Below are 27,193 nucleotides of genomic sequence, written 5' to 3' on the forward strand. Positions count from 1 at the left end.
ACTGTAAATGGTTTATATTTTCTCTACCCATATTAAAGTCACAGCCAATCCATGCATATACTAAGGGAGCACCCAGACACTTGTGACACACACAGGCATCTTCTAGGTCACTGCTTCTGCACATTTTTAATGGTTAGTTTTCAAATCAGATAGTAATGAAAAATAATTTTTCAAAAGTAAATAACAAAAGCCCTGTTGTATTAGTTGGAGGCAAAAGTCAGAGTCTTACAGTATTTTCTCGTGTTCAGCAGAGCTATTGTGCTCTGATCCTGGCTCAACAGAGCAGCAAGGTAAGTACAACACAACTTTTGTGTGTTCCTACAGGAGTCCACAGAATACCTTTTTCACAGTCATCATATTGAGAACTAGAAAACATTTGATATTGCCAATAGATTTAAAGCTATCAATAAGTTTTGGGGAAGTTTGGCTTATTGTAGGCTGTAGCAAGTCAGAAAGATAGCCAAAGGAATAGGAGGGGATAATCAGAGCTAATTTTCTTTTAATGAGAAGTTAATGCTGCGGGGAAAACAAACAAACAAACAAACATACAAAAACCCACAATTCAAATGGAACTAATACAATGGAGCTTTCAAAAAATCAAAATACAAGAAAAGTAGAGATGGACTCAAATTATCACACAGCATCCATATTTTAAAATTTAACCTCCCACATGCTTCTTCAGGGAGGGGTCCCCAGGATTTGAGTGTAGACTTTTGCAATCAAAAGGCTGGATTGAGATCCACATTTTAAAGAACTCCCAAAGTTCATGGCATCAATGGAGATTCTCTGTACAAAATTATTAGTTTATCTTTATACAAAACCTTTCCAGCTAGATGTGATAAGGGATTCAAAATCACCTTCTTAAAGCATAAAGAAGCTGCCATGGAAATTGATCTGTGTCTTAAGTTCTCAGTAGAATTCCCCACACTGCTGTATCTAAGTAATTTTCTTTCTGCCAGAAAAAGTAGCAAAGCCCTTTTCTTCACACAGTGTTATGATAACAACAACAGGGACATTAGTTATAGCATCTCCGATGCATCTTTGTTTGTGGTAGCCACTAGAAAGTTGGGTGATCCTACAGAAAATGCTCCTGCATCACAGCAGGTGTGCTGACCTCTAAGGGAAGTACAATTACATACTGCAAGAGTCACAAATATTAGTTGCCCCAAAAAGTCAATTACGGTTGAATGAAACAATCTGACACAAAACGAAATGCCTCATTTTCTTTTTGTATTCATTTAGCCATTTTTCATTTTGGCCAATTTAAAAAATGGAAACATTTTTAAACACAAATATTTTGATTGTATAAGGTTTTTTAATCCCTGCCAAAACTTGTCACCCAATTCAACCCAAATTTGTGAATAGATTTGATCACCCCAAAATTGGTGAACTTGCTATTTACCACAGGATTTCACAGAGCTGTAACTGCACCTCAGACTGCAGATGCATTAACAAAGCTTTGTCCAGCTAGTTATCTGCATTTTTTCCTGGGTGTAACCAAGGTGACATCTTTAAATATCCTTGCTTGTCATTCAAATATCTTGTATAAAGGTAACATCTCTAAAAAAGTGTATACCTCCTTCCCTGTTGATGGCTACCAGCTAATAAACTACTTTAGTTCAGCCTTAATCTGCATCTGTGTGTTATTAATGGGCTGGCTTCCTTTAGGGAACAGCAGGAGAACTTAGAGTAAACCATCAGGATGTGTCAGTACTTGAGTCCTGGCAAAGCTCTAATTGAAATCTTCTCTGTCATTTACTCATAAGGAATGTAGAGCTCTTTCCTTGAATGAAACGTTAGACACTGCCCTGACAGCTCCGGGTGGAAGATTATTCCGCGGCTTAATCGCTCCCTGACAGCCCTGGTTACTCCCACATCAGCATCTGTTAACCTTTCTTTTATCTGTTGCCTTTTGTGTTTCCTAAAACTGTGGCTCCTGATACCTTTGAACAAGTAATGCTGGAGTAACTAAAAGGTTGGGAGGATTGAATTTCAGTTCAGGTAAGCACCCCCATGTCACAAGACTATTTTCAATCCTTTCAGTGTGCACATCTAGCCTACAAATCTTAAAAAGAACAGGGTACCTGGTGAAACTGCTTCTGGATGGCAAGGAGACACAAGTTGCCAACACTTGTGGTTTTATCACAAAGCTCAATTGTTAGGATCTTTCTTAAAGCCTCGGGTCATGTATTAAGGAGATTACATGACCATTTCAGTTTTCCCTGAAAAAAAAGTTTGTAGCTCTCACTGCAGAGACAGGCTTGAAGACGTGAAGCGAGTGCAGCTGGTTCTGTCCATGGACCTGGAGCCCAAATATTCAAGGATTCTGTCTTATTCCAATCTGACAGATTTTGCTTCAGCCTTCATCCAGAATGTTTGCTGTGGCTCCAGCCAGCTGGTTCATGAAAAGAATAAGAGTGTGTTGAAAATACAGGCAGCAGCATGATCATAAAACTGAGACTAGGGAGACAAAGAGTAGATAAGAAAAAGGCTAGAAAGGGCATGATAAATAAAAATAGAAAGACAAGATCCATGGACAAGGCTGTATTATTCAGTGTAAGGAGGAAATGAAGAGGCAAAAAAATAAATAAAAATCAGGATGCTTAAACAGATGAAGCCTAAAGTGCTGACAACAGTAGATGGCCAAGCTATTGACAAGCATTTTGATAACCAGATTAGCAAGGAGGAGTATTTTAATACAGCTGATGGTAAAAAACAATCAGAGGTTTGAAAAATTATTTTGCAGAGAAATATGAAAACTTTCCATAAATTGTCCATTGATTTCTGGAACAGTTCCAGCATTATAATACTTGATCAGACCTGAGAAAGAATGCCTTTCATTCAAAAGCTAGTCTAATTTTATTCTAAACATTGACAGTCCAATAAACAGGAATCATCCCAAAAAATCCTTGCCTCTCATAATTCCTGGACCATCATAGGTACAATGTCACTCTAACACTATGAAAATCTAACAATAATCATCCAATAAGGCAATTTGACATGTTAAAATACTTAATAAACAAGCTTGAATTAAAGTAAGCTTTCTATCTCTCCCCTTCCCTCCCCAGTTTTACCCTATTTTCAAACCCAAATTAAAGCTTTATACAGATGTGGAAATTTCCCATAGGTGTTTTCTAGGGCTGTGTAAAGCTTCGATCCCTGATTCAATTCAGTGGGGATTCGGCCAAATCTCTGAATCCGAACTGAATCAGAGGACCCTTTAATATCTCTGAATCGAATAAGAACCCTCGAAATCGATTTGGAGAGATTCGGCGATTAGGACATAGACACAGCTTTTAACAATTTTTAAAAAACATTAAAAGTTGTGTCTATGTATGAATTGCTGATTCTCTGAATCAGCATTGAATCTTGAGATTCAGATTTGAATTAATCGAATCAGGGACAGTGATACAAATCAACAAATCGAATCACTGTCCTTGATTCGGGCCGAATCTGAATCCAAATCGAATAGGGCCCACCTCACATACCCCTAGTGTTTTCTCCCAGATACCTTTTCCACACTACATTTTCTGACTGGCATAAGGGACTGCCTAAAAGTAAAATTGCTAAAATACCATGGCTTGTTTATTGATATTTTCAGCCTGACTCTAAGGGAAAAGTGCCTGAGGTTGTCAGGAGAGGAGAATTTATCCATGCATTTCCAGCTCAATTTCACAGATTCAAGGGTTTGACTAGTCAGGTAAGACTTGGAGAGACATCTAAACTTCTGGAAGCATCTTTCTGCTGACACTGGATCTACTGCAAGTTACACTCCAGTATGATATAATACACAGCAAAACAACTCTGATGGTTCTTCTATGCTAAAAGCCCTGGCAATTGGAAATTTGGAGGTTACCTGCTGAACTCTCATTTGGATTTTGGGATTTTTGGGTGCACTGTTATAGGGCAAAAGTATTAACCACACACAAACACACATGTTTAATCAAGTATTTTTTTCTTAGTAATTCAAATAGGATTGTCTTCACACTGAGATCTGGAACTAAACATTTCCAAAATTCATTTTCCACTCCTATCCATAGACTGATTCCCTCCCCCCATCCCATCAGAAAAAAAGAAGTAGAATATGAAAGAAACAATCCTTAATTGAGACAGAGGCAGAGACATTAGGAACAACATAACAGGGATTGCTCTGGTACCTACAATAGGTCAGGCACAAACTGATTGCGGTAGATAATTTCCCCAATTTCAGAAATGGTGACACCATCTTTACTTGGATAGGTGACTAATGCTTTCTGAATTACGGGAAGTTGACATATTAGGGTCCCTTACCTCAACGGGCATCTAAATAGGCCAGGAGTGTTTATGTGCTCCATACAGTATTTTTAACTTCAGGAACAAAGTGCAGTAAGGCCTTGAAAGAAAACAATTGCACTTATTTACAATGGTTCCATTGGATTAAAATGTTCTCCAGATACATGTTAAAACAGCAATAAAGGAAGCAAGAGCATTTTAAAAATCTTTTATAGCTTTGCACTGATGACATGTATTTAAATCATCTGCATGCCATCAAACATGGATTCCAATTTAAATGTCACTGTGGAAGCACTCATTCTCATCCCTTCACAAAGTCATTTGTCACCTCCAATTCCTGGTAATGAAGAGAAGTGAATATAAAAGAAAAACCAAACAAATGGAAATCTATTTTTGAAACCTAAAATCTCAACCTTGAAATCTTTTGCTGCAATTTTGTTATCTCCTCCCCTGGGGGAAAAAGAAAAGAAAAGAAAAGAAATGTGGTGGGGGGTGGAGTGGAAATTAAGCAAAAAAATAAAATAAAAAACAACACACACACAAAACAAATGGCAAAGCAAAAGCCTCTGTCAGTGTTTAAATGCTAGCAACCATTTTGGTTCACCCCCTTATTGCCTTAATGGATCTCTCTTACTATTATTACCACTTTTATAGGGAACTTGAATAAGTATAGGGGGGAAAATTCTTAAAATTAAGTATGGGGTGGGGGTAGCAACCTTTAATTCTAGCTTCTTGAAAAGCAGCCTGGTTTTCCACTATATTAAAATATGTACTCATCTAAAGCAATTTGACAAAGCGGCGTGAATGCCCCAATACATTTTTCCTAAGAATTTCTGGTTTATCATGCATCTGAGCATTGTTTTGGACCTGAAAACATGGTGATACTGTGAGCTTTCTGTTAATCAATGACCTTATTTACCTTAGCTAAAATATTGCATGTCTATGTTGTAATACTATGTTATGATGGCTAATGTTATTAATTTATTATTAATGCAATATAATGGATAGAACTGATGAAAGTATTAAATTATTCTTAAACATTTATACTGCAATAGAAACTAGAGAATAATCAGCTCAGTCTTTCATCATGCTAGGCACCATACTAACATACAGTAAATGACAGTAATAATAAAGAACCAATAACTCTATGGGGCCAAATACAGCAAACCATGCTCAGGCAGTGTTCACATTGATGTCAGAACATAAGCTGTTGCCTGGACTTTTCACCTTGTGGAGAAAAGTATTTCAGATTGAAATAAAATACTGCTTTCAGGTGGGCAATAACCTCTCGAACCTGCTGCAGTCTGTCTTGATCCTGCAAATACTCATTTACATGTTAAAGCTTTAAACAGAACTGACAATTCCTGCACATTTTTCCTTAAATCCCTATCTCCTAGGACCTAGAGGCATGTACTTAAGTGAGAATCACATTTTCCTTCAATAACAAATAAACCAACCAAATTGTGCTCAGAAAGTAAAGACTGAAAATAGACCCTGTAGGTTGTAGCTCCAGAAGACACCCTCCCCCCATGCTACTCTTAAAACTCTTGCATATTTTAAGTCAGTCCTCTAATTCAGGGAGGACTGATTCATGAGTTTGGGTAATATTATTTAAAGCATATGAAGAATTCCTTTGTGGTCAAAGGATTTATTCACAAAAGTGAAGTTAGTCAATGGACTTTGGATCAAGCCCTTTAAGTTAATGAGAGATTTCCTGTTGCCTTGAATATGCTTTAGAGAAAAATAATCCAATGTTGTAACACAGGCTTGGACCCTCTGGCATTTGGGCCTGATACTGCAACATTCAGGCATCCTGACTAAAGCTGAATGACCTCAATGTGATCTTTGCATTAAAATTGAATGGGCATGGAATCAGGTCCTGTATGCCACTTTGTTTATATTCTATAATGGATCAAGGGAGATGTATTACAGAAGTTTCTGTGGGGACAGGAGAGGATGTACACTTTTCATAGAATCCACATTTTTATTATATTCAATAAATGATACTTTATTGTATTAATATTGATTAATACAATATTGCAGATATATATGCAAGGCACTATATTATAATCACTATAAAAAAAATTTTTTAAATGTAGAATTATATCTTTTTCTGTGTTGTTTTATGGGGCTTTTCAGTAGCTGATTTAATGCAAGCCAGTTAAATTTAAAAATCACAACAGAAATCACAATAACTGCACAATTTAATTTACAATCCTTACAAGAGCCTCCCATCTGTATTAAACATGTATACACATGTACACCCCCCCCCACACACATGCATCCACTTAATTCAATAACATACTTTTTCTTTATAACCTTTTGAAGAACTTGAGAGTGAATTTGACATTTGTGGAAGGGCAAAATTAGACTGTCTAGATCAAAACATAGCATGAATAAGCTCTCTTCAGAGTTCCCAACAGAGTTGGGTGAATAGTCTGTTCAATGGGTCTGGCCTCTTGTTCAGTTCTCCGGTTATCCACAGGCAGATGGTGATTTTGTTGAATTTAGTTCATTATTTAAAATATTTTCTGGATAGTTTCAGTGAATAATTCTTCATCTATACATTGCCTGCAAGCAGTTCACAAAGGATATTCAATATTCCGTCTGCCTTGATAAGTCATACAGGTCACATGACATGCTTCTGTTCCCTGATTAACATAACTTTTAGAAACCAGTTTCTAATGCAAACATTTGCAATTCCCTTTCTGGGAACACTTGTTTAAAATGTGCTCTTTTTACACAAATTTCTGACAATGGTCACCAGCAGTCAAACTCTCTTCATAAAGTAAGCAATTTGTTGAACAATAGCGTTTAAGAGAAAGAGATCATAAAAACAATAGACTGTACGCATGCCTGATTTTCCCTAAGACTTACTTTTCCCTGGATATGAAAAAGCCCAGCTCCTTGAGACTCCCTTCACAAGGTCTCTCTCTCCTGCCTTGACAAATTGACAGTTCACCCCTGTTTCTGATGGAGAGGGCTTTTAACTACTTAGTGTTCTTTTGAGCTTTAGGCTCACAGTTTTGCAGTTTTTTGGAGCCTGCAGGGAAGATCCTTGCCTATTTCCTTTCAGGAGTGTGTTTGGATGGCTTTATCTGTAAAAATCACTGTGCACACACCCAAGTGAGTTGGAGGATTATAGGCATAATAAATATTATTAAACAGCAGTTCTGTAGAAGTCAGGATAGAAAATATGATTTTTCAGAAACTGGAAAAAGACATTAAACAGAAAATATTTCTGGGTTGACTTCCTACTGAATAAAGTTCCTCAGTTCTTACCAGTGTATTCTAGGCCTATCTTCCTTTTCCAGACATGGATCTTCAATAGGAAAAAAATAAAGTATGTGCTGATATTGGTTTAGGTTTTATTTTATGGGCTATCTCCATTTCAATAACTTAAACCAAGACCAGCAAAACTATATTCAAGTATTATAGCTCACTGAGACTCACTAATCACAACATTCCCTCCCCCACCGCCTTCTCCCTACTCCCTGCTTCAAAAGTACCAAGAGATCTACATATCAGAGCTGTGTAAAGCTTCAGGTGCTGATTTGATTCAGAGAAGATTTGGCCTGATTTGGCAGCCAAATCTTTGAATCCGAACTGAATCAGGAGACCAATATAAAGGTCTGAATTGATTTGAATCTCTCTGAATTTATTCAGAAAAGCTACAGGGAGATTCAGAGATTCAGGCAGTCCCCACTCACTGCTGAGTGGGGAGGGGATTATGGGGGCACCCCCACCAGGCTCCAGCCCCTCTCTGCCCTCCTAGCCCTATCAATGGCTGCCTTGCCTGGCCCCAGCATCCTGGAGCGTTAAAAAAAAAAAATAGCCCTTCATTCACCAGCTTCTTCTAGGGGGTGAGTCCCACTGCCTTGCACTGCGCTGCGCTGCATGGGGGGCTGTGCCATGAACTCCCATGGCCCTCCCACTCTCCCAGCCCCATCAATAGCTGCCCCACCTGGCCCCAATGTCCTGGTTCTTAAAAAAACCCCAAAAACCTTGCACTCACCAGCTGCCGCAGCAGCTGTCAGGACTTCTAGTGGGTTGTTGTAGAGACCCTTCCACACAGTGTGGGGTAGTGGGGGGCAGTGGGGATCACCCTCCCCTAGCAGGAGCCAGCGTGTGCGGGCTTTTAAAAAAAAAAGGGCCGGGATGCTATGCTGGTGAGGCAGCCATCGTTGGGGCTGGGGGAGCAGGTCAGGGTGGGGCCTGCTTGATTCAGAGATTCAGCCAATTTAGCAGCAGCCAAATCTCCAAATCAGATTCGGCTGAATCAATTTGGGACAGTGATTCAAATCACCGAATTGAATCAGTGTCCCCCAAATCAGCCAAATCCGAAGCAAATACTAGCCGCTTTGCACAGGCCTACTACTTATTATAGTAGAGGACCTATCAACATTTTAAACATGGAGAACCATCCTGACAGGGAACAAACAAAGACTGTTGGGGGTTACCAGTACAAAGTCATCAAATATATATTAAATAGGCCTATGCGAATGTTTTTGGTGCTGATGTCTTTTTCCAGTTTCTGGAATTTTGTTGTTCCTTTTCCTTTTTTTTTGGCATATTAAAGACCATTCTGTTGTTAAGTAGATGCTTACATCATTTTATTTGGATTTTTGAAAGTGAATTTGGTGGTTTGGGATGTGACTGTGAACTTGAGCAGGGTAGAGGTATGGCCATGGGGCCTAGTGCCCATGAAGGGCAGTAGATGGGCAGAAGCCCCAGATTTCAAGACTGGAGTCAGTGGGCTTTGAGTTAGTGGCTCCTTCCAGTGAATCAGGATCCGGAAATAACATAGAAACCCCAGCAAGGCTGTGCTCAAGCAGAAGGGCTACTATGGAGAAAGAGAGACAGAAAGTAAACAGAGTTGGTATACCTGCTCTGGGGATAGGATGGAAGAAGCAAAAACCCGGTGATTAATACATCCTATGAGAATAACCCCTGACTTTTCCACCTGCCTCCAGAAACTAAATAGTAAGAGCAAGGTGTGGCAGGTGGCAAAGGGAAGTGATACAGGGAAATGGGGAATCTTGACATGCAGGTACAGTTCCCAGGGGACTGGGAAACCAGGCTGATTGCCTTTCTTTTTAGTGTAGCTCTCACAGTCTCCCACAAGGTTGTTGCAGACTACCTAAGGAAGTATGGGTTGGATGAATGGACTGTAAGGTGGACAGAAAATTGGCTGGATTGTTGAGCTCAGAGGGTAGTAATCAATGGCTTGATGTCTAGTTGGCAGCTGGTATCAAGTGGAGTGCCCCAGGGGTCAGTCCTGAGGCTGGTTCTGTTCAATATCTCCATCAGTGACCTGGGATATGGGATGGAGTGCACCCTCAGCAAGTTTGCAGATAACACCAAGGTGGGGGAAATGGTAGATATTAGGGCTGTGTGAAGCTTTAGTCCTTGATTTGATTTGGTGGAGAATCAGAGGACCCTTTAACCTCTCTGAATCGAATCAGAACCCTCTAAATCAATTCGGAGAGATTCAGCGATTTCGACATAGACACAGCTTTAAATGTTTTTTCTACATAACTCAAGGTCCCAGGCAGCTTGTGAATGCTGAGGTACTGGGGCAGATAGATCATCCCGCAGGAGCATGGGGGGCTCCCAAGCGCACTCGGCAGCAGACCTGGAAGTAGACCAGAAGCACTTCTGATCCACTTCCAGGTCTGCCATGGAGCACGTTGGACCCCTCCATGTTCCCCTGGCTCAACGACTGGTGCCTCCTGGGTCTGGGGGGGCATCTAGGGTCCCCCCCATGACTGATTGCTGAACTGGTGGGAGTGCAGCCAAAGAGGGGGAGGTGGATCAGCGTGTTCGGCAGCAGACCCATAAATGGATCAGAAGTATTTCTGGGTTCACTGCTGAACATGGAGGGGGCCCCCTGTGCTCCTGTGGGACACTCCATCTCCCCTAGCACTGCAGCGATCATGACTCACACTCGGTACCTTGCGGTATGTAGGAAAAATATTTAAAACTGTGTCTATGGCTGAATCACTTATTCTCTGAATCAGCATCAAATGTTCATATTTGGATTCGGCTAAATGAATCAGGGACGGTGATCTGAATCAACTAATTGAACCACTGTCTCTGATTCAGGCTGAATCCAAATCCAAACCAAATACGTCTGTTTTGCACACCCCTCGTAGATATGCTAGAAAGTAAGGCTAGAGTTCAGAGGGACCTTGACAAATTGGAGGACTGGACCAAACAAAATTTCATGAGGTTCAACAAGGACAAGTGCAAAGTCCTGTACTTAGGACTGAACAATCCCATGCACTGGTACAGGCTGGGGATCGACTGCCTAAGCAGCAACTCTGCAGAAAAGGACCTGGGGGTTAAAGTGGACAATAAGATGAATATAAGCCAACAGTGTGCCCTTGTTGCCAAGAAGGCTAACAGCATACTGGACTATATTAGTAGCAGACTGAGAGAAGTGATCATTCCCTCTATTCTGCACTGGTGAGGCCACATCTGGAGTACTATGTCCAGTTTTGGGCCCCACACTACAGAAAGGATGAGGTCAAATTGGATAGAGTTTAGAAGAGGGTAACAAAAATGGTTAGGGAGCTGGGGCATATGACTCATAAGGAGAGGCTGAGGGAACTGAGCTTACTTAGTCTGCAGAGAGAAGAGAAGAGAAGCCTGAAGGCGAATTTAATAGCATCCTTCAATTACCTTAAGGGTGGTTCCAAAGAGGATGGAGCTAGACTGTTGTCAGTGGTGGCAGATGACAGAACAAGAAGCAATGGTCTCAAGTTGCAGCAAGGGAAGTTTAGGCTGAATATCAGAAAAAAACTCTCTCACCAGGAGGTTGGTAAAGCATTGGAATAGGTTACCCAGGGAAGCTGTGGAATCTCTCTATCCCTGGAAGTTTTTAAGACTCATCTAGATAAATCCTTGGCTGAAATGATATAGTTGGGGATGGTCCTGCTTTGAGCAGGGGTTGAACTAGATGACCTAAGGCCCCCTCCAACCTTAATTTTCTATGATAATCCATGACTAGCTGCAGTTATTGACTATTAGCATTGCTGTAGTTTGTAATGCTTTGATGAAAATTGATTTTAAATACAAGGTTTTTTGCTCAAAGCAGGTTTATGTTTTCATGGTGTCAAAACCTATTATAGCTGGCATACATGTTTGAAGGTTAGCTTTAACCACTGGCCTTCACTTGTTCGTTCACATGCTGTGCTACACATATACAGTCTTCAGAGCAGAAAGATTACCACAATTATCCTAATTCACTATGCACCCTATTCAATCCAAGATTAACTTTATATAGACTCCCAAATGGATGTAGATTTTTTTATTGTTGATGGCAGTAACAATTCATCACATAATACTTTTCAGCGTTATAAGAATGTCTTATAGTTAGGGAAAATTTTAAAAAAATCATAATTAATATTAAAACCAATCAAATTCAAAGGTTTTCTGTGATCGAGGAATTCAAAATACTGTGAGGTGATGACAGGGTAGCATAATAGACATGCTGAAAGGGAGAACAGCAAGTGGTAAGTGTAGGTGTTTGAAATGGAAAAATTGGTCTGAGAAAAAGTGGTAGTAGTAATGTTGAGCCTGAATTCCTTGCTGTAAGATAAAAGGACTTGTGAAATAAAGAGCAAATAAATACATTCATTCACAATAAAATTAATAAATGTAATAATAAGCTTCCCAAGTGCTTCTACTTCTTTTTGACCATACACCCAACAAGTTCATGGAGGGAATGGAAGACAAAAATAAAATACCCATCTTCTTGCCACCTGGGTTCAAAACACTCCCACTGAAATCAATGAAAAGTTTCTTGTGGACTTCAGTGGGAGTTGTCTTATGCATAGACATTTTGGGTGAGAACTTCAGAATGTGGTTTGACGATTGTAAAGTTTATCAGTCTTTTGGAAGATACAATATTGAAAGAGCGTTCCTTCCTGCACCTGCACAGTTGAGTACCTAAAATGAGTTCAACATTCTCCTTCGCAGTATCTAGTTCTAGACACCATTAGGGGCAGGATCCTGCCACAGGCACACCTTTGATAAGTTCCCATATAGAAACTACCTTATATTCATATCTATTGAGGGCTTTGCAGCAGACTATAGCTAAAGAGCATGCCTAGAGCTTATGTGGCAACTGACTGTCTTGAACAAATTCCTGCCTTTACCCATGAAATACTAAAACTACTTTTCCACTACACTGGCAAAATATTTCCAGAAGGCCTGACTCACATGGTCCTTCTCTTCCTCCCAGCAGGGCAGTGACTCAGACAGTTGCACTGAATTTATAGTTGCTAAACTCAGTTAAGAAGTGTCCCATTCCACATCCACTAAATCCACCACATCCACCAAAAATAATTTGATGTACCTACTTTTCAGCATGTGTCTAGGGCAGATCCAGAGTCACTCTCACAGATCTATGTTACATTTTTTCAGCATTTGTTATGCATGGAGTGGTAGCAGGTAGGAGAGGTGTATTTTCATGACAAGACTCCTGGTCTGGATATGCCCTCAGTTTTTCACTATTGATCCATTCCTGTTCAGTAGCATGCAGGCAGCCCTCTCCTCTCTCCTGTTCCTAGAAGTCTTGCTGCTAGTATTCTGAAAACTAAGCTCACTGTTTAAGGTAGTAAAACACCTGCCCATGCCTGTGAAAGGCTGAAGCACCAAACTGTTAAATTAACAGCTGTACATGGCTCTTGAAACTGGGATGAAAGTAAACAAATATTATTCTGAGTCCATTTCTCTGGAGTAGAGCAAGGCCCCATATAACCTGACAGTAGAGCCAGGAGTGCTCAAAACATGAAGCATTTGGACTGGAAGGCTCTGTGACAATTACTATAATTTCACATACCAAAAAAACCTCCACTCCTAGGGCCCATCTGGTTCAAATAAATATATTACAATAGGGGAAAAAAAGCCCAAAACATGTTAGAACTGATGGAGAAATCTTAAAAAACAGTTGTGAAACTGAAGTTTCCAGCCTCTCACTGGTGCTCAGCTGGGGGTATTTTTTCTGGACCGTTTCACCCATCCCCACATGATAATATAAAAGTCAGCGCTTCATTGAACTTTCTAATAGCCAGGACATATTTCCTTCACAACCCCAGTGCTCTCTCTCACTATGAGCTTTCTCCTAAGCAGCATGACACAACATATTGTAAAGGGAAAATGGTAATTAGAAGGAACATTCGAGCAGAGGAACTTGTCTGGAAAAATGCTTTAGTTAAATGAAGCGATAAAGATTGTTTTTAACTTAATCTGTTAAACACACACGCACACAAACACACACACAGATCTATCCATACTCTCGTTTTTAACAGAGACAGATTAACTCTCAGGACAAAGAACGGGAAGGTGTTAGCCCCTCATTTCAAATGTAGCACTGGACCAACCTCTTCACTCTCAGTTCCAGCCACTGCCTCTGAGCTGCAATAGGTTCCAGCAGCTTTCCTTTGACAAGCTGGTGTGCCATTGCAGCATGGGCACTTTCAAGGGCAATTACCTGGTACATGGGAGAGCAGTAGAGCCACTTTGCTCCATGTACCACGTATGTTAGGCATCAGCAGTATCATTTATTAGCCAAGATGAGGGCCTCATTTTGCTTGGCACATAGTGAGACAGTCCATGTCCCAAAGTATTTACAGTTAACAAAGAGAGGATAAAAAGAGAATAGTAGAAACAGCAGCATAAGAAGGGGTGGATAACTGGGACAACTTCTCCAGCTGCCATTGCCACTGCTTCAGCCAGCCTAGCCTGTCGCCCAGGGCATGCACCCTAGTATTTATGTCTCTGAGAAGAAAGCATACATAAACTCAATTTTTCAGGGAGGGAACTGTGGTATACAGAGATTAAATAACTTGTCTCAAGGTACCAAAACTACAGCCAGAGAATGAATTCAGTTCTGATGAGTCCAAATCTGATACCTCAAGCACAAGGACATCCTGTCCCTTTAAGATTTTAAACCACTAGCATTTCTACGTAAATTCCTGCTATGGGTGTGCTATAAATATATCCCATAGTCAATCCAAACACTGAATAGTTAAATTAAGGTAAAATATTTCTGGAGGGGGAAAAAAAAAAACAACTAGTGCCTGAGGGGAGAACTTGTCCTTGCAGTCAGTCTGTGTCATTATTTGCAACAGGATTGTTATAAACACAAACCTATCTTTAACACTGGTAATTTATATACCTACCTCTTCAATTTGTTTCCTATAAGGTATTATGGAAGTACTTAAGAAATAATAGATTTTAAAAAGTACTACTTTTGCAGCCATTTGCATATTAGGGTATACATTGTATGTTAGGATCCCTAGGAATCCACAATAGCAGCCATAACTGCTATTGAGTGACAACAAATCTATCTATTTATCTATCTATCTATAGAGCTTAGTCCGTCTGTCTGTCTGTAGCACCCTTTAAATGCAAACAGCTTAAAAACTGTTAGAGATAGAACATTTGTATCTTCAGAGAAATGTTTTTGCTAAACCTAGCATTTGTTTAGTGACCATGATGATCTCAACTTCCAGAACTGGGAAAAAGTCAGGGTCTAGGGCTGTTTCTACTGAGCTCCTCCTGGAGGGCACCAGGTGCCCAGTGTGGCAGGGAGGGCAGAGGGAGGAGTCAGCTGATGAAAAGCGGGAGCCAGGCAGAGGCACGAGGCACTGGGAGAGCAGTGGTGGGTCCGTCCCGAGCCCGGAGCAGGGAAGGAGGAACCAGGAGCAAGCCTGGTGTGGCAGGGAGGGCAGAGTGAGGGGCTAGTTGAGAAAAAGTGGGAGCCAGGCAGAGGCATGAAGCAGTGGGCAAGCAGTGGCGGCCCCATCCTGAGCCCTGAGCAGGGAAGGAGGTGTCGGGGGGTGGTGCAGACAAAGCCCCAGGACATGGGCAGCTGTTGCAAGGCATGGAGCTTGCCTTCCCTTGCCCAGCAAAGAGGCGTGCAGGCAGCAGCATGGGCAGGTCTGCCTCTATCCCACTGGATGAGAGTAAGTGCAGGAAGGGATTGGTATTTCCAAATGTTCAGCCTATTTTATTTTAGTTTTATAAATATTTAATTTATTTAATAAATCTAAAAGTAAAATCTATCTGTTTGTTTTTGTTATTTGAAATTCATCTGTCATTCTTGATGGGTAATTCACTAGTTTACTAATAAACTTCCTAAGCATTAAAGTTGATAAAATATAGATTTCACTCATTCAGTGGAACTGGGCTTTAGTCTTATTTCAACTGTTTTGTGCTTTTTTTTGTTGCCATAAATCACCATTAGAAGAATCCCCATAAAGCATGCAGTATAATCATCTCATACAATGAATCCCCACAGCATCAATAGTATTGGGTATTGAGTATTGAGTGCGGTTTCATAACCACGGAAGTGGGAGCAGCACTAGCACAGCTAAACAACTAGCCTATAGAATTGTGATTTCTATGACTGAAAGCCAAGGACTACTGGAGAACAGAAGATTGAAGGGAGATTGATAACAAGATCCAAGTAACTGAAGGGAGTTTATAAAGCTGTCAGAGATAGACAGATCTCTGTGGCCATCAGTGACAGTACTAGAAGCAATGACCTCAATTACTGCAGCAGAGAAAATTTAGGTTGGAAATTGGGAAGGACTTTCCAGCTATGAGGGTGCTTAAGTTTTGAAACAGGCTACCTAGATAAGTTTGGAGGCTCCATCCCTGGATATTTTTAAGAGCAGGTTAGAGTGCGGTTCCCCAACTCTGACAGATTGTGCACTACCAATTTAAAACAATACAACCTTAAGTACCACCAGCAAATTTTTGTCATATAAAGTAATTATAATAGATCTGCTAACTCATACCACTGACAGGTTGTCTGCATACCACTGGTGTTATATGTACCACAGAGTGGGAACCTTTGGTTAGATGATACTGGGATGGTTTAGTCAGAGTTGTTGTGCTGTGAACAGGGGGCTAGACTAGATGACCTCATGAGGTCCCTCCCAACCCTACTTTCCTATGATCCTACATAAAAGGAATGCTTATGACCACTGATAAGGAGGTAATAGCAGCTTTCCAATACAATTACACAGTGGGCATGTCTACATATACAATTAGTCACAACTAAATTCACTGCAACTTAATTTACTAAGTCTAGTGCCAACTCCCTCCAGCCCTGCTATGTCCCCCTCTAGCCACCGAGGGAGCTCCAGCCTCCAGTTACATGGCTACCAGCACTTGGCATCCATGCTGAAGCCAGAGCCAGCTGCCAGCACTTGGCAGCCATCTTGGAAACACCGCCCCATGCTCTAATCCTTGGCCAGCCTCTTTCTTGCCCAGAAACCATGTGCCCAGCACAGGGCCAGCACACAACAGCTCTCTCCTTGGCCATCCTGCTTCCCCAGACCATGGCTGCTTCAGCCCCTGCCTGTGCCCCTGCCAGTGATGCCCAGTACCCCACTCACCTGCCCTGCCCTGGGAGCAATGCCAAGCACCCCACACTCCTGCTGGCCATGGTGCTGGCCCAGCTAGTCCCAGTAGACCCCTCCCACCCAGGACCCAGAAGAGCCATGCACCCACCAGCAGGGGCTAGGGCACCAGGTGTGGTAGGCAGAAGGTGCCAAAGAACCTCCTCCCAGGCCCAGCTGGGGGCCTGCTGTTGGATGGTGCATGGGACCCAAGGGCCCTGCAGAGCCATGGGCAGGGGCTGGGAACTGGGAACATGGACACAGCCACCAGGCCAGGAGAGTGTTCAGGGCCTAGTAGTCAGGGTCCTCAGCCTCCACTTCCCGGGTCTCAATGGCCAACTGCTCCTGCGCTATGGTCTTCACTCATGCCCAGTGGTCCCACAGTGCCTGGGCCCATGCTTCCTCCCAGGCAGTTTCCCGAGTGACAACTTTTGCACACAAAGCCTGCACTTGTGCCTCCTGTGCTTGCATCCATGCCTCCTGCTCCTCTGCTGCTGCCACCAGCCACTGGAGCAGAAGGGCCCATTGTGTGCCTGGGCTCAGGCAGCCACCAGCCAAGCCCCCCCTTCCCCCCATCCCTGGGGTTGGAGGACCATTGAGTGCTGGCCACAGACAACCTGCCTCCCCTGTCCCCTTCCCAGGGCAGGATAGTCCAGGCTGCTGGCAGCACCTGCTGCTGGCAGCACCTTCTGCTGCTGCTCCATACCCCACTTCCCCACTCTGCCCCTGCTGCCCAGCCTTGCACTGCCACTCCAGTGCATGGGACTCCCTGAAAACTGGGGCAAGGGGGTGGACACACCCCTCCCCTTCCCACTGAGGGCCTCTTCAGGGAGGCATCCGAGGGCTGGCCCCCTCCCATCCTGCCACTGTGCTCCTGTTGTGTGTGCTCAAGGTGGTGTGCAATGAGTTGTTTATGCAGGCTGAGGGGTACCCAAGCCACTATGCACTGCTGCTGCTGCCAATCTTCCTGGTGTCCTGGGCATACCTGTGTTTCTGGTTTGGGATCCTGAGCTCCTAGAGCACAGGGGGCAAGCCTGAGCTTTCCTGTAACATCCACCACCACCTGGATGGCTACCTGTAGCAGTGCTACATGTCCCTACCTCCTGCTGCTGAGGAGAACATTGCCACCACTATTGACCTTCCATGGAGTGTGAGAGCTGCATCACCACCAGTATCAACCTTCCCTGGGCTGCCCAGCTGCAGGAACATGGTCTATCCAATAAACATCTGAACTGTGTCCCACTTGTCTATGTGCTGTAGCGGGGGGAACCTAGGGCCAAGGGATTGCAGGCAAGTCAGAGAAGGAGTGGGGGCAGTCAGGAGCCCTGGAGCTGGGCTAAGGCCGGCCCCCTAGTGGCTGGGCAGACCTGGCACTAAACTTAGTGCTGGGTCACATCTACACTTGTGTTACTGCATATTAACTAATTATGACTAAATTTGATCCCTGCAATTTGCACTGATTCAGAGGAAGAGTAAGTCAACTACAAAACATCCAGATTGGATCAAACAATGAAGATACAAATAATTTCTGAAAGCTGAACAACTCCAGCTTCTGTAAGTGTCAGGGAACAAAATGCATACAATCAATCTTGCAACGTAAGATCAACAGAAGTGTTGCCATTGACTTGAGTTTAAGGAAATTGTGGAGTGGGAGGTGGGGAGCTACAAATGAGCCCTGTGTATTATAATTGCCAGTGGTTTAACTGGGGTAGGGCAACTGGGGCAGCAGCCCTGGGTGCCAGCTTGGGGAGGAAAGGGGGGCAGCAGATAAATCAGACCACTGGCATGGTGGCTGTGGCAGGCCAGTAGGGGGTGCTCCTGTATTGAGCCACCCACCTCACTGTGCCTGACCACCTTCCAGGCTCAAAGTGTGTCCCTGGAGGTGCCTCATGTCTGGCTGACCCCCTTCCTGGAGCATACTCACTAGCCTGGGGGTAGAGCTGCCACCACCTAGGGATGGGCTTGATTCTGGCTCTGCACCCCCTCAGAAACACGGGGTACTTGACTCACTTCAAGAACCTGAAGTGCTTCCCTCAGTCAGAAATACAAGTAGTGGTCTCCTTTAGTCAGCTGAATGAAGCCCCCCCCCACCCCCAAGGCATAATCTAGACCCACTCCTAATAAGTCTCCCATGCTAGGTACAAAGGAGAATTTTATTGGTTATAAGGAATAGGGTTGGAATAGGGTACAGAGTTGAGTAGTAGCAGAGAAATCCCATAGAGCAAACAGGGTGGCTGGAGTAGTCTTTGATCATGCATCTGAGTTACTGCAAGCTATATATCTATTAGATCTCAGGTAGCTTACCCGCAAATATCATCCAGAGGCAGGTGGAGATTTCCTCTGGAGGCAGGCAGTTCCTTGATCATGAGCTCTGAGAGAGAGTGAGCAAGTTTCAGATGGTCCAGCTCTTCTCTCTCTCTCTCTCTGAGTTTTCCTCATGGCTGCTGCCCCTTCCTCCTGGGCAGTCATTAACTTATATAGCCCCTTATAGACCATTTATCTGGTCCAATGGATGCCAGCTCCTGTTGACTGTCAGCCAACCAATTTGAAATGTATCACTGGTTGCTGGGCAGCCTGGCAGACTCTAGCTCACCAGGGTGCCCAAGCCCCTCACCCAGCCAGTCATGGAGGCAGAGGAAGCAGGTTTCCCCCCTCCCTCAGGAATGTATCCAGCTCAGGTTATCTAAAGAGATAGGGTAAGGTGTGTATCCTCTGCTGGGCCCATCCTAACCAAACTGTCACAGAGTAGAGTTTTTGGGGAGAAACAGAGGTGGCTTCCTGCCACAGTGGCAACCTTAAATTGCTGATTCACCTGCATGTAGCAGCTGTCTTGGGCACCCAGCTGCATCATTATGCCTCTGATAATTACTAGGGCTGACAAATGATTTAAAAAAATAATCGCAATTAATTGTAAGATTTAAACAAATAATTTAAATTAATCCTGATTTTGACTGCACAGTTAAAAAATAGCGCCACCCCTGACAACAGCCCAGATCCCATCCACCCTGTGGCTCCTTCCTGCTACTAGCAACAGGGAAAAGTGGCCTCTCCCCTTTGCCACTGCTGGGCCCTTCTTGCTGTAGCCACCTGGAGCATGGACTTGGGCTGCCCTGTGACTTCCTGCTGAGAGGCCTGGAAGGGGCAATAATGGTGGAGGAGAGGCACCACAGGACAGCCTGGCCGTGGGCTCTGGGTGGCTGTAGCAAGAAGGGACCAGCATTAGTGAGGGGGAGGTTCTACCTTTCCCTCGTGCCAACCAGCAGCTTCTGCCCAGCTCTGCTGGCCCTATCTTCCCAACCCCTGGTCAAAATGGATGTGATTAATGCTCATTTAAAAATTAACTCTCAAATTTGTTTTTTGCTTTAATTGCACCCATTAACTGCGATTAATTGGCAGCCCTAGTAAGTGCCTTTTGAAAGGTAGCCTTTTGTCATTTTTCTCTGTCTAGTACTGTTCTGGGGCACAGACCATGGCAGGCCCTGTACAGGTGTGGAAGGAGAGAGTGTCCCTCCAGACACTTGGGTCCTGTAGAGAATCAGCAGTGAGATGAAGTACTAAAATGGGAAGGAGCTTTTCTACGTTGTTTGAGAGACTGAAGTCAGCATAAGAAGAGGCCATATCATAAAGGGCATAGCAGAGGCTACTCCTACATGTGCATCAAAACACCAGAGACATGCTGCCCGTCTCACTGCCATTCCACAAAGGAAGAAAGATTATTCTACACCATGGTCTCCAGGGCTGTAGGTTCAAATGTGATGGGAGAATATACCCTCATGGTTAACTTAAAAACTGAGTTGTCACTGACAAGTTCCCACCACCCAATTCCAAGATTGCTCCTTCCTCCTCCTTCTCGTCTTTGTTATGACAAGGTAGTTAGCAGAATTCACAAATTCATTGGAATTTGGCAGGCCATGCCATGAGCACTTCTGTTATGGCCTCTGGGCTGTCAGCTGTGTGTCTTAGTACCCACACCACCCCAACTCCACTGAGATGGTTGGTTTATTGCAGCTAAGGCACATGCAGTTTGCTTTTTGCATGCGTGATTGTTTTTTTTTAATTCCAGATAAAGGGTAAAGTTCTTTATTTCATTTAAATAGCCACTCTTCTTGTAAAAGTGTCTCTTATCTGACATCTAACACAGAGATGGGTGCCAGAGTTCTCTTAGCTACACCTTCAGTGCAAGTGGTGAAAGAAAGCTGATTAATAAAAATACATACACTTACAAAAAAGTTCTATAGAAACTAATTCCCATAGGACTTGATAAAGAACTAATAAGGAAAGATGGCCCAGGGGTTAAGGCACTGACTTGTTTCAGTTCTCTGTACCACTGTAGACTTCAAAAAGACTTTATCTAGTGGCATATATCCTCTTCAATCAGCTGATCATTATGAGATAGGCACCTCCTCTTCCTCCACAGCTTCTTCTCTCCTCTTCAGGCATGCAATTTTATTCCCATCAGAACTCCCACTTATATAGGAGTCTCTTCTTGCTCCTTCATCCTGGCTCTCCCTTAAGAGAGAGCAAAACCAACATTTGTTAGGCTGAGATACACTTCAAAATTAAATATAAATGAATGCAACTGATTCTTTTCTATCACATCTATGTTGTAGGAAATAATTCTACTACCCTGCTACATACCCAGATCTCCTTTGCAAACAGAAGAATGGTGCAGGGCACTAGGCATATTTTGAGTAAAGGCAGAAGGGCTTCCCTCCCACGGATTCCCTTCCTTCTGGAGATATTTATTTCCGAGAGGATCTACTGTCATAAGAACATCCAGAGGACATTCATGTTCTTAGGTATTAATCTGCTTAAAGTCAGAATCATGAGATTATCTTTTCACTAACATCAATATAAGCAGATTGACTTCTCAGGGAGGAGCTTTCATTGGGCAGGACTGTAACCCTCTCCTCAATAGGTAGCTGAAGATCTGTTCCAGGTACCCAGAGCCAGAAACATTCTCAGCTCTCTTACCCTGAGGGAATCCTGGCGCTGAAACAGAACATGGACATTTCAAACCCATCCTCTCTACCACCTCCAGCAATACGTTGCAGTTGAGGATGATCTGATCATCTTCCATCTTATCTGTGTTTCCAAAGATGGCTGATGAGGCCTATCCAGGATTGACGGACTCTGCTGCAGTCCCTACCATCCTGTTACATTTATTAGGATGACAAAGGTTTGACCAGTTTCTAAAGCTCCAAACAAATTTGTGAGTGCTCTGCTGCAAATCTTTTTTCCTATAATTATAACTTGTACACTATTAATGAAGAAAGATGCCATCTCTTTGCATTCTAGCTATCAATTACAACCCGTTACTGAATGCTTTTCAAACTAGCAATGTGTGGGTTGCTATAGGAAACAGCCCAAGGCCTATTACCAGAGGTTTATAATGATTTCTGATATCAAGAGAGCCCACAGGTTTGTTCTTATGACAATTGCATCTGTGTTTTCCTTATAGCCCCTCTCATGTTAAACAAACTAAAAGATGGATGTATTAGCAAGGCTTCCAAGAGGAGAAGGGTTTAAGAGAGTTTTCAGGATCTTTCACTGCAGTATGAACTCAGTAGAAATCATGAGACAAATGCTTTCAGTAAGTTAGCTATGGTTTAAGTTTATCATCATCACCCTTGCATTGTTTCCCCTAACTCTGGAGTATGTATAGTCAATAGGTACACCACCAAGCTCCTCTTCTATATTGCATTTCAGGTAGCACATCCAATCTGGACTATAAATAAAGAATATAATTAAACAGATCATTTAAAAGTAGAGGTTACCAAAAATACATCCATCTCCACTTATGCCTGGGCATAGTGAAATAATAATATAAGCTAACTCCCTGCTCTAAACTTCATTAAAGATGAGCTATGTCTCAAATAAGAGAAAAAACTCAAATTAGAATCTCAAAATTATGCTAAACTATTAAAGTTCAGAAGAATTCAGTTATTTTCTTTTGATTATGCCTGGAAGGGAAAAGGGTTGATCTATTTTTTTCCTATACAATTTGCAAAGTTATTTGCCAGACTAAAGAGGTCCAGCAGTTTTGTATATGTGTCCAAATTTGAAATCTCCTTCTGAAAGGAGGAGCTGAACATTTTGAGGTTGAACCATCACTTCATAAGACTAAAATAGTGTTTTATAAACTGTTCCAGTTTGAGTTTATAAAACTCTTTCTATCCTTAGTCTCAGTAGTGTTTTCAGTAATTCACAATGACATAAGTTGATGGCGCCTAGAGAGGCCAGCAGGTCCATGAAAGCCGATGAAGAGTTATACCTAAAAATATATATTTATTTTGTCCTTAAGGAAGTTTTCAGAGCAGGTTGCTAACCAACTGATGGTTTCTAGCTGAAAGGAAAAGGTTGTAGTGGGAATGGTCTTGTTGGGGAAATTTGGAGAAGCTTACTAGGAAGAGAGGGGTGCTTTTGAATGAAGAAGTAAGAGTACTGTGGAAAAAATCTAAAATAAAATAGAGACAGTTCATTGGAACAGAAAGCCTGGCACATGGCTCACTTCCATCCTAGCTGTTTCCTTTCCTGCTGCTAGGAGATGGCCAAGAGCTTCCTTTTTAATCAAGGACCATTGGAAAGTACCAGCGGGCTTCCACTTACAGTACATTGATTGACTTCCCACTGTAATGACAATTGCATCCTGTAATCAAAACTGCAATAATTAATAGCACAATTATTCCACCTCACTTGTGGCACCAAGTAGTCAGAAATGGAAACAATGAGTATATATGCTGAAAATCATGACAGACACTAGGAGAAATGGATATTAAGCCTCATGCCAGTCAGTCCCTATCCCAACATTCAAAACAATGTGTTGGAAAGGAGATGTTGGTGAAGGAACTTATGGTTCTAGTCCAGGTCAAAGGTCCATCTGAGCCTAATGGCCCATTGGGTTGCTGTGGTTTAGACAGCAGTTTCTGTAGCTAACAAATGAAGCACACCGAAGGGAATTATGTGAGTAATATCACATCTGGCTGCCTTTGACACCCCTGCCTGAATGATGAGGTCCCTGTTTACAGCTGAATCATCTGGGGTTGCCTTTGACATGAATCCAAATTAGGATTTGGACTCCTGCTTCAAATCATAGCAATAAAACTAACTGAACACTCATAAGCATTTGGCATCCTGGACCACGACCCACACTTCAGAGCAGAGGGCGTCCTGGGGCGTGATCGTCTCCATCTCTCCCCCAAAGGTAAGAGTTTGTTTTCTTACAGGATAGTTGACCTCCTCCAGCGGGCTTTAAACTAAGCTCATCAGGGGTTGGGGATCCACAGGAGCAAGAGACAACTCAACCAGGTGTAGGACCTGCCCAGGTAAGAGCTCAGGTATATATCAAGGGACCAGTTGTCTCTCAGGAAGGGGGGTGCCCAGGGCTTCCACAGGGGGATTAAGGTGTCTCTTCACTAATGCAAAAAGCATGGGGAACAAGCAGGAGGAGCTTACTTTCCTGCTTGCAGGTAGTAAAATCGACCTGGTTGGCCTAGTGGAAACTTGGTGGGATGACACTTTTGACTGGGCAGTAGACATAAAGGGCTATAGGTTGTTTTGAAGAGGTAGGAAGGGGAAAAAATGTGGGGGGTTGCAGTCTATGTTAGGGAACAGTATACCATTTCTGCCTTCCAAATGGGACCAGAGGAAGGCTTAACTGAGACCCTGTGGGTCAAGCTCCAGGGAGGGCAGGGGGAGAGGGATCTGGTGGTAAGGGTTTACTACAGGCCACCACATCAGGAGGAAGAGCTGGATCTGGAATTCTCCAGGCAGCTGGGGGAGGCCGTGCATGCAAAGGATGTTGTGGTCATTGGGGATATGAATTACCCTAACATCAACTGGGAGAAGGAGTCGGCCAGGTCTAGCCACTCACAAAAGGTTCCTGACGTGTGTACAGGACCTACACTTCGTGCAGGAGGTACTCGTCCCCACTAGGGGAAACACCATATTGGATCTGGTGTTAGCCTCTGGGGGTGACCTGGTGGGGGAGGTGCTAGTACAAGAGAGGCTAGGGGACAGTGATCATGAAATGATCCAGTTTGCTATTCAGAGAAAGGTGGGGAGGGTAACTAGCACAGCGCAAATGCTTGACTTTAGGAAAGCCAACTTCAATGTGCTCAGGGCAGTAGTCAGGGAGGCACTCGGAGCCCAGGGCATATGGGGGTCCAGGAAAGGTGGTCCTTCCTCAAGGATGCTATCCTTGGGGCACAGCAGGATGCAATTCCTCTGCTCAGGAAGGCAGGAAAAGGGTCCAAGAAACCTTCATGGCTGAGCGTGGATATCCAGGCTGGCCCGAGGGCAAAGAAAAAAGCGTACTGGCGGTGGAAGCAGGGGGCAGGGACAAAGGAGGAGTGCACCCCCCTGACCCAAGCTTGTAGGGATTTGGTGATGAAGGCTAGATTAGCTTTTGGGATTAAGGATAACAAAAAGTCCTTCTTCAAGTATATAGGTAGCAAGAAGAAGTCTTGGGGTAACATTGGACCCCTACGAGGCAGGGCAGGGCAGTTGGTGATGGACGTGCGAGAGAAGGCAGAACTCTTCAACAAGTTCTTTGCCTCCATGTTCCTGTCTGCTGACAATGGGGTGCTCTCGGGTGACAGCGTAGAGAGGCCCAGGAAGGATGCGAGTCCCCCAGCTGTTAGTTCAGACCTAGTTAAGGATTACCTGGAGGGCCTAGATGTGTCCAAATCGGTGGGCCTAGATGACCTTCATCTGTGAGTCCTGAGGGAATTGGCTGGTGTCACTGCAGAGCCATTGGCATGGCTGTTCGAGGACTCCTGGTGCTCAGGCCAAGTCCCTGAGGACTGGAAAAGGGCCAGTGTGGTCCCTATTTTCAAGAAGGGGAGGAAGGAAGAGCCTGGCAACCACAAGCCAGTCAACCTCACTTCTATCCTGGGGAAGGTCTTTGAAAAAATTATCAAGGGCCACATTTGTGAGAGCCCTGCAGGGGAAGTGATGTTGAGGGGTAACCAGCATGGGTTCGTGCCAGGCTGATCCTGCCTGACTAACCTGGTCTCTTCCTATGACCAGGTAACAAAGAGCTTAGATGTGAAGGAGGAAGTTGATGTCATCTTCTTGGACTTCCAGAAGGCCTTCAACACAGTGTCCCACCCAATTCTGGTGGGCAAGCTGAGTGACTGTGGCATTGACGAATGCAGTCACACGGGTGGCAAACTGGCTCCAGGGGAGCACCCAGAGGGTGGTGGTGGACGGGTTGATGTCGACCTTGGAGGGTGTGGGCAGCGGAGTCCCTCAGGGTTCGGTCCTTGGGCTGGTGCTGTTCAACATCTTCATTAGTGACCTGGATGAGGGTGTGGAGAGCACCCTGTTCAAGTTCGCTGATGACACCCAGCTGTGGGGTAAAGTGAATACACCGGCAGGCAGGGACCGCATCCAGGCAGACCTGGATAGGTTGGAGAAGTGGGCGGATCTGAACAGGATTGTTCAACAAGGACAAGTGTAGGGTGCTGCACCTGGGGAGAGGGAACGAGCATTATGGGTATAGGTTAGGGGCTGACCCTCTTGGCAGCACAGAGGCAGAGAGGGATTTTGGAGTCAGGATTGACTCCAGGATGAATATGAGTCGCCAATGCGATGAAGCAATAGGCAGAGCCAACCGCACCCATCATACATCAACAGGGGCATCACTAGCAGGTCCAGAGAGGTCTTGCTCCCCCTCTATGCGGCGCTGGTCAGGCTGCAGCTGGAATACTGTGTCCAGTTCTGGGCGCCGCACTTCAAGAGGGATGTGGAGAACCTGGAGAGGGTCCAGAGGAGGCCACTCGTATGGTTGAGGGCCTCCGTGGCCAGCCCTATGAGGGGAGGCTGAGGGACCTGAATCTCTTCAGTCTCCACAAGAGGAGACTGAGGGGGGATCTTGTGGCTGCCTACAACCTTATCAGGGGCCACCAGCAGGGACTCAGGGAAAGTCTGTTCACCAGGGTCCCCCTTGGAGTCACCAGGAACAATGGTCACAAGCTGAGGGAGGAGAGGTTTAGGTTAGATATTAGGAAGAACTACTTCATGGTAAGGGTGGCCAGAGCCTGGAACAGGCTTCCCAGAGAGGTGGTGCTCTCACCTGCCCTGGAGATCTTCAAGAGGAGACTGGATAGGCACCTGGCTGGGGTCTTATGACCCCTGCCACCTCCAGTGTTCCTTCCTGCCCGTGGCAAGGGGTCGGAGTAGATGATCTGTCTAGGTACCTTCTGACTCATTGATTCTATGATAAGCAAGCAAGTTCAAAAGGAATCTGGATGGAATCTAAATTGGTATAATTAAAAACTGCATCTAACCTCAATTCCTATAGACATTTATCACCAGTTTCAATCCCCTTAGAACCAGACTCATCCAACAAATTTTTAACTTGGATTCTCAAGGCAACAACATGAATTGCATTTTAAACAAATTGTTTTACGTGCTTCTGGTCTCCCACCTAGTCATCACTCCTGCTATGTCTAGAGCAGTTACTTGAAGAGAGTGAGAAATAATTTTCAGGAAGTACT

Source organism: Crocodylus siamensis, chromosome 10, assembly GCF_052110815.1.
Source record: "Crocodylus siamensis isolate JL-2025a chromosome 10, ASM5211081v1, whole genome shotgun sequence".
Taxonomy (NCBI): Eukaryota; Metazoa; Chordata; order Crocodylia; family Crocodylidae; genus Crocodylus; species Crocodylus siamensis.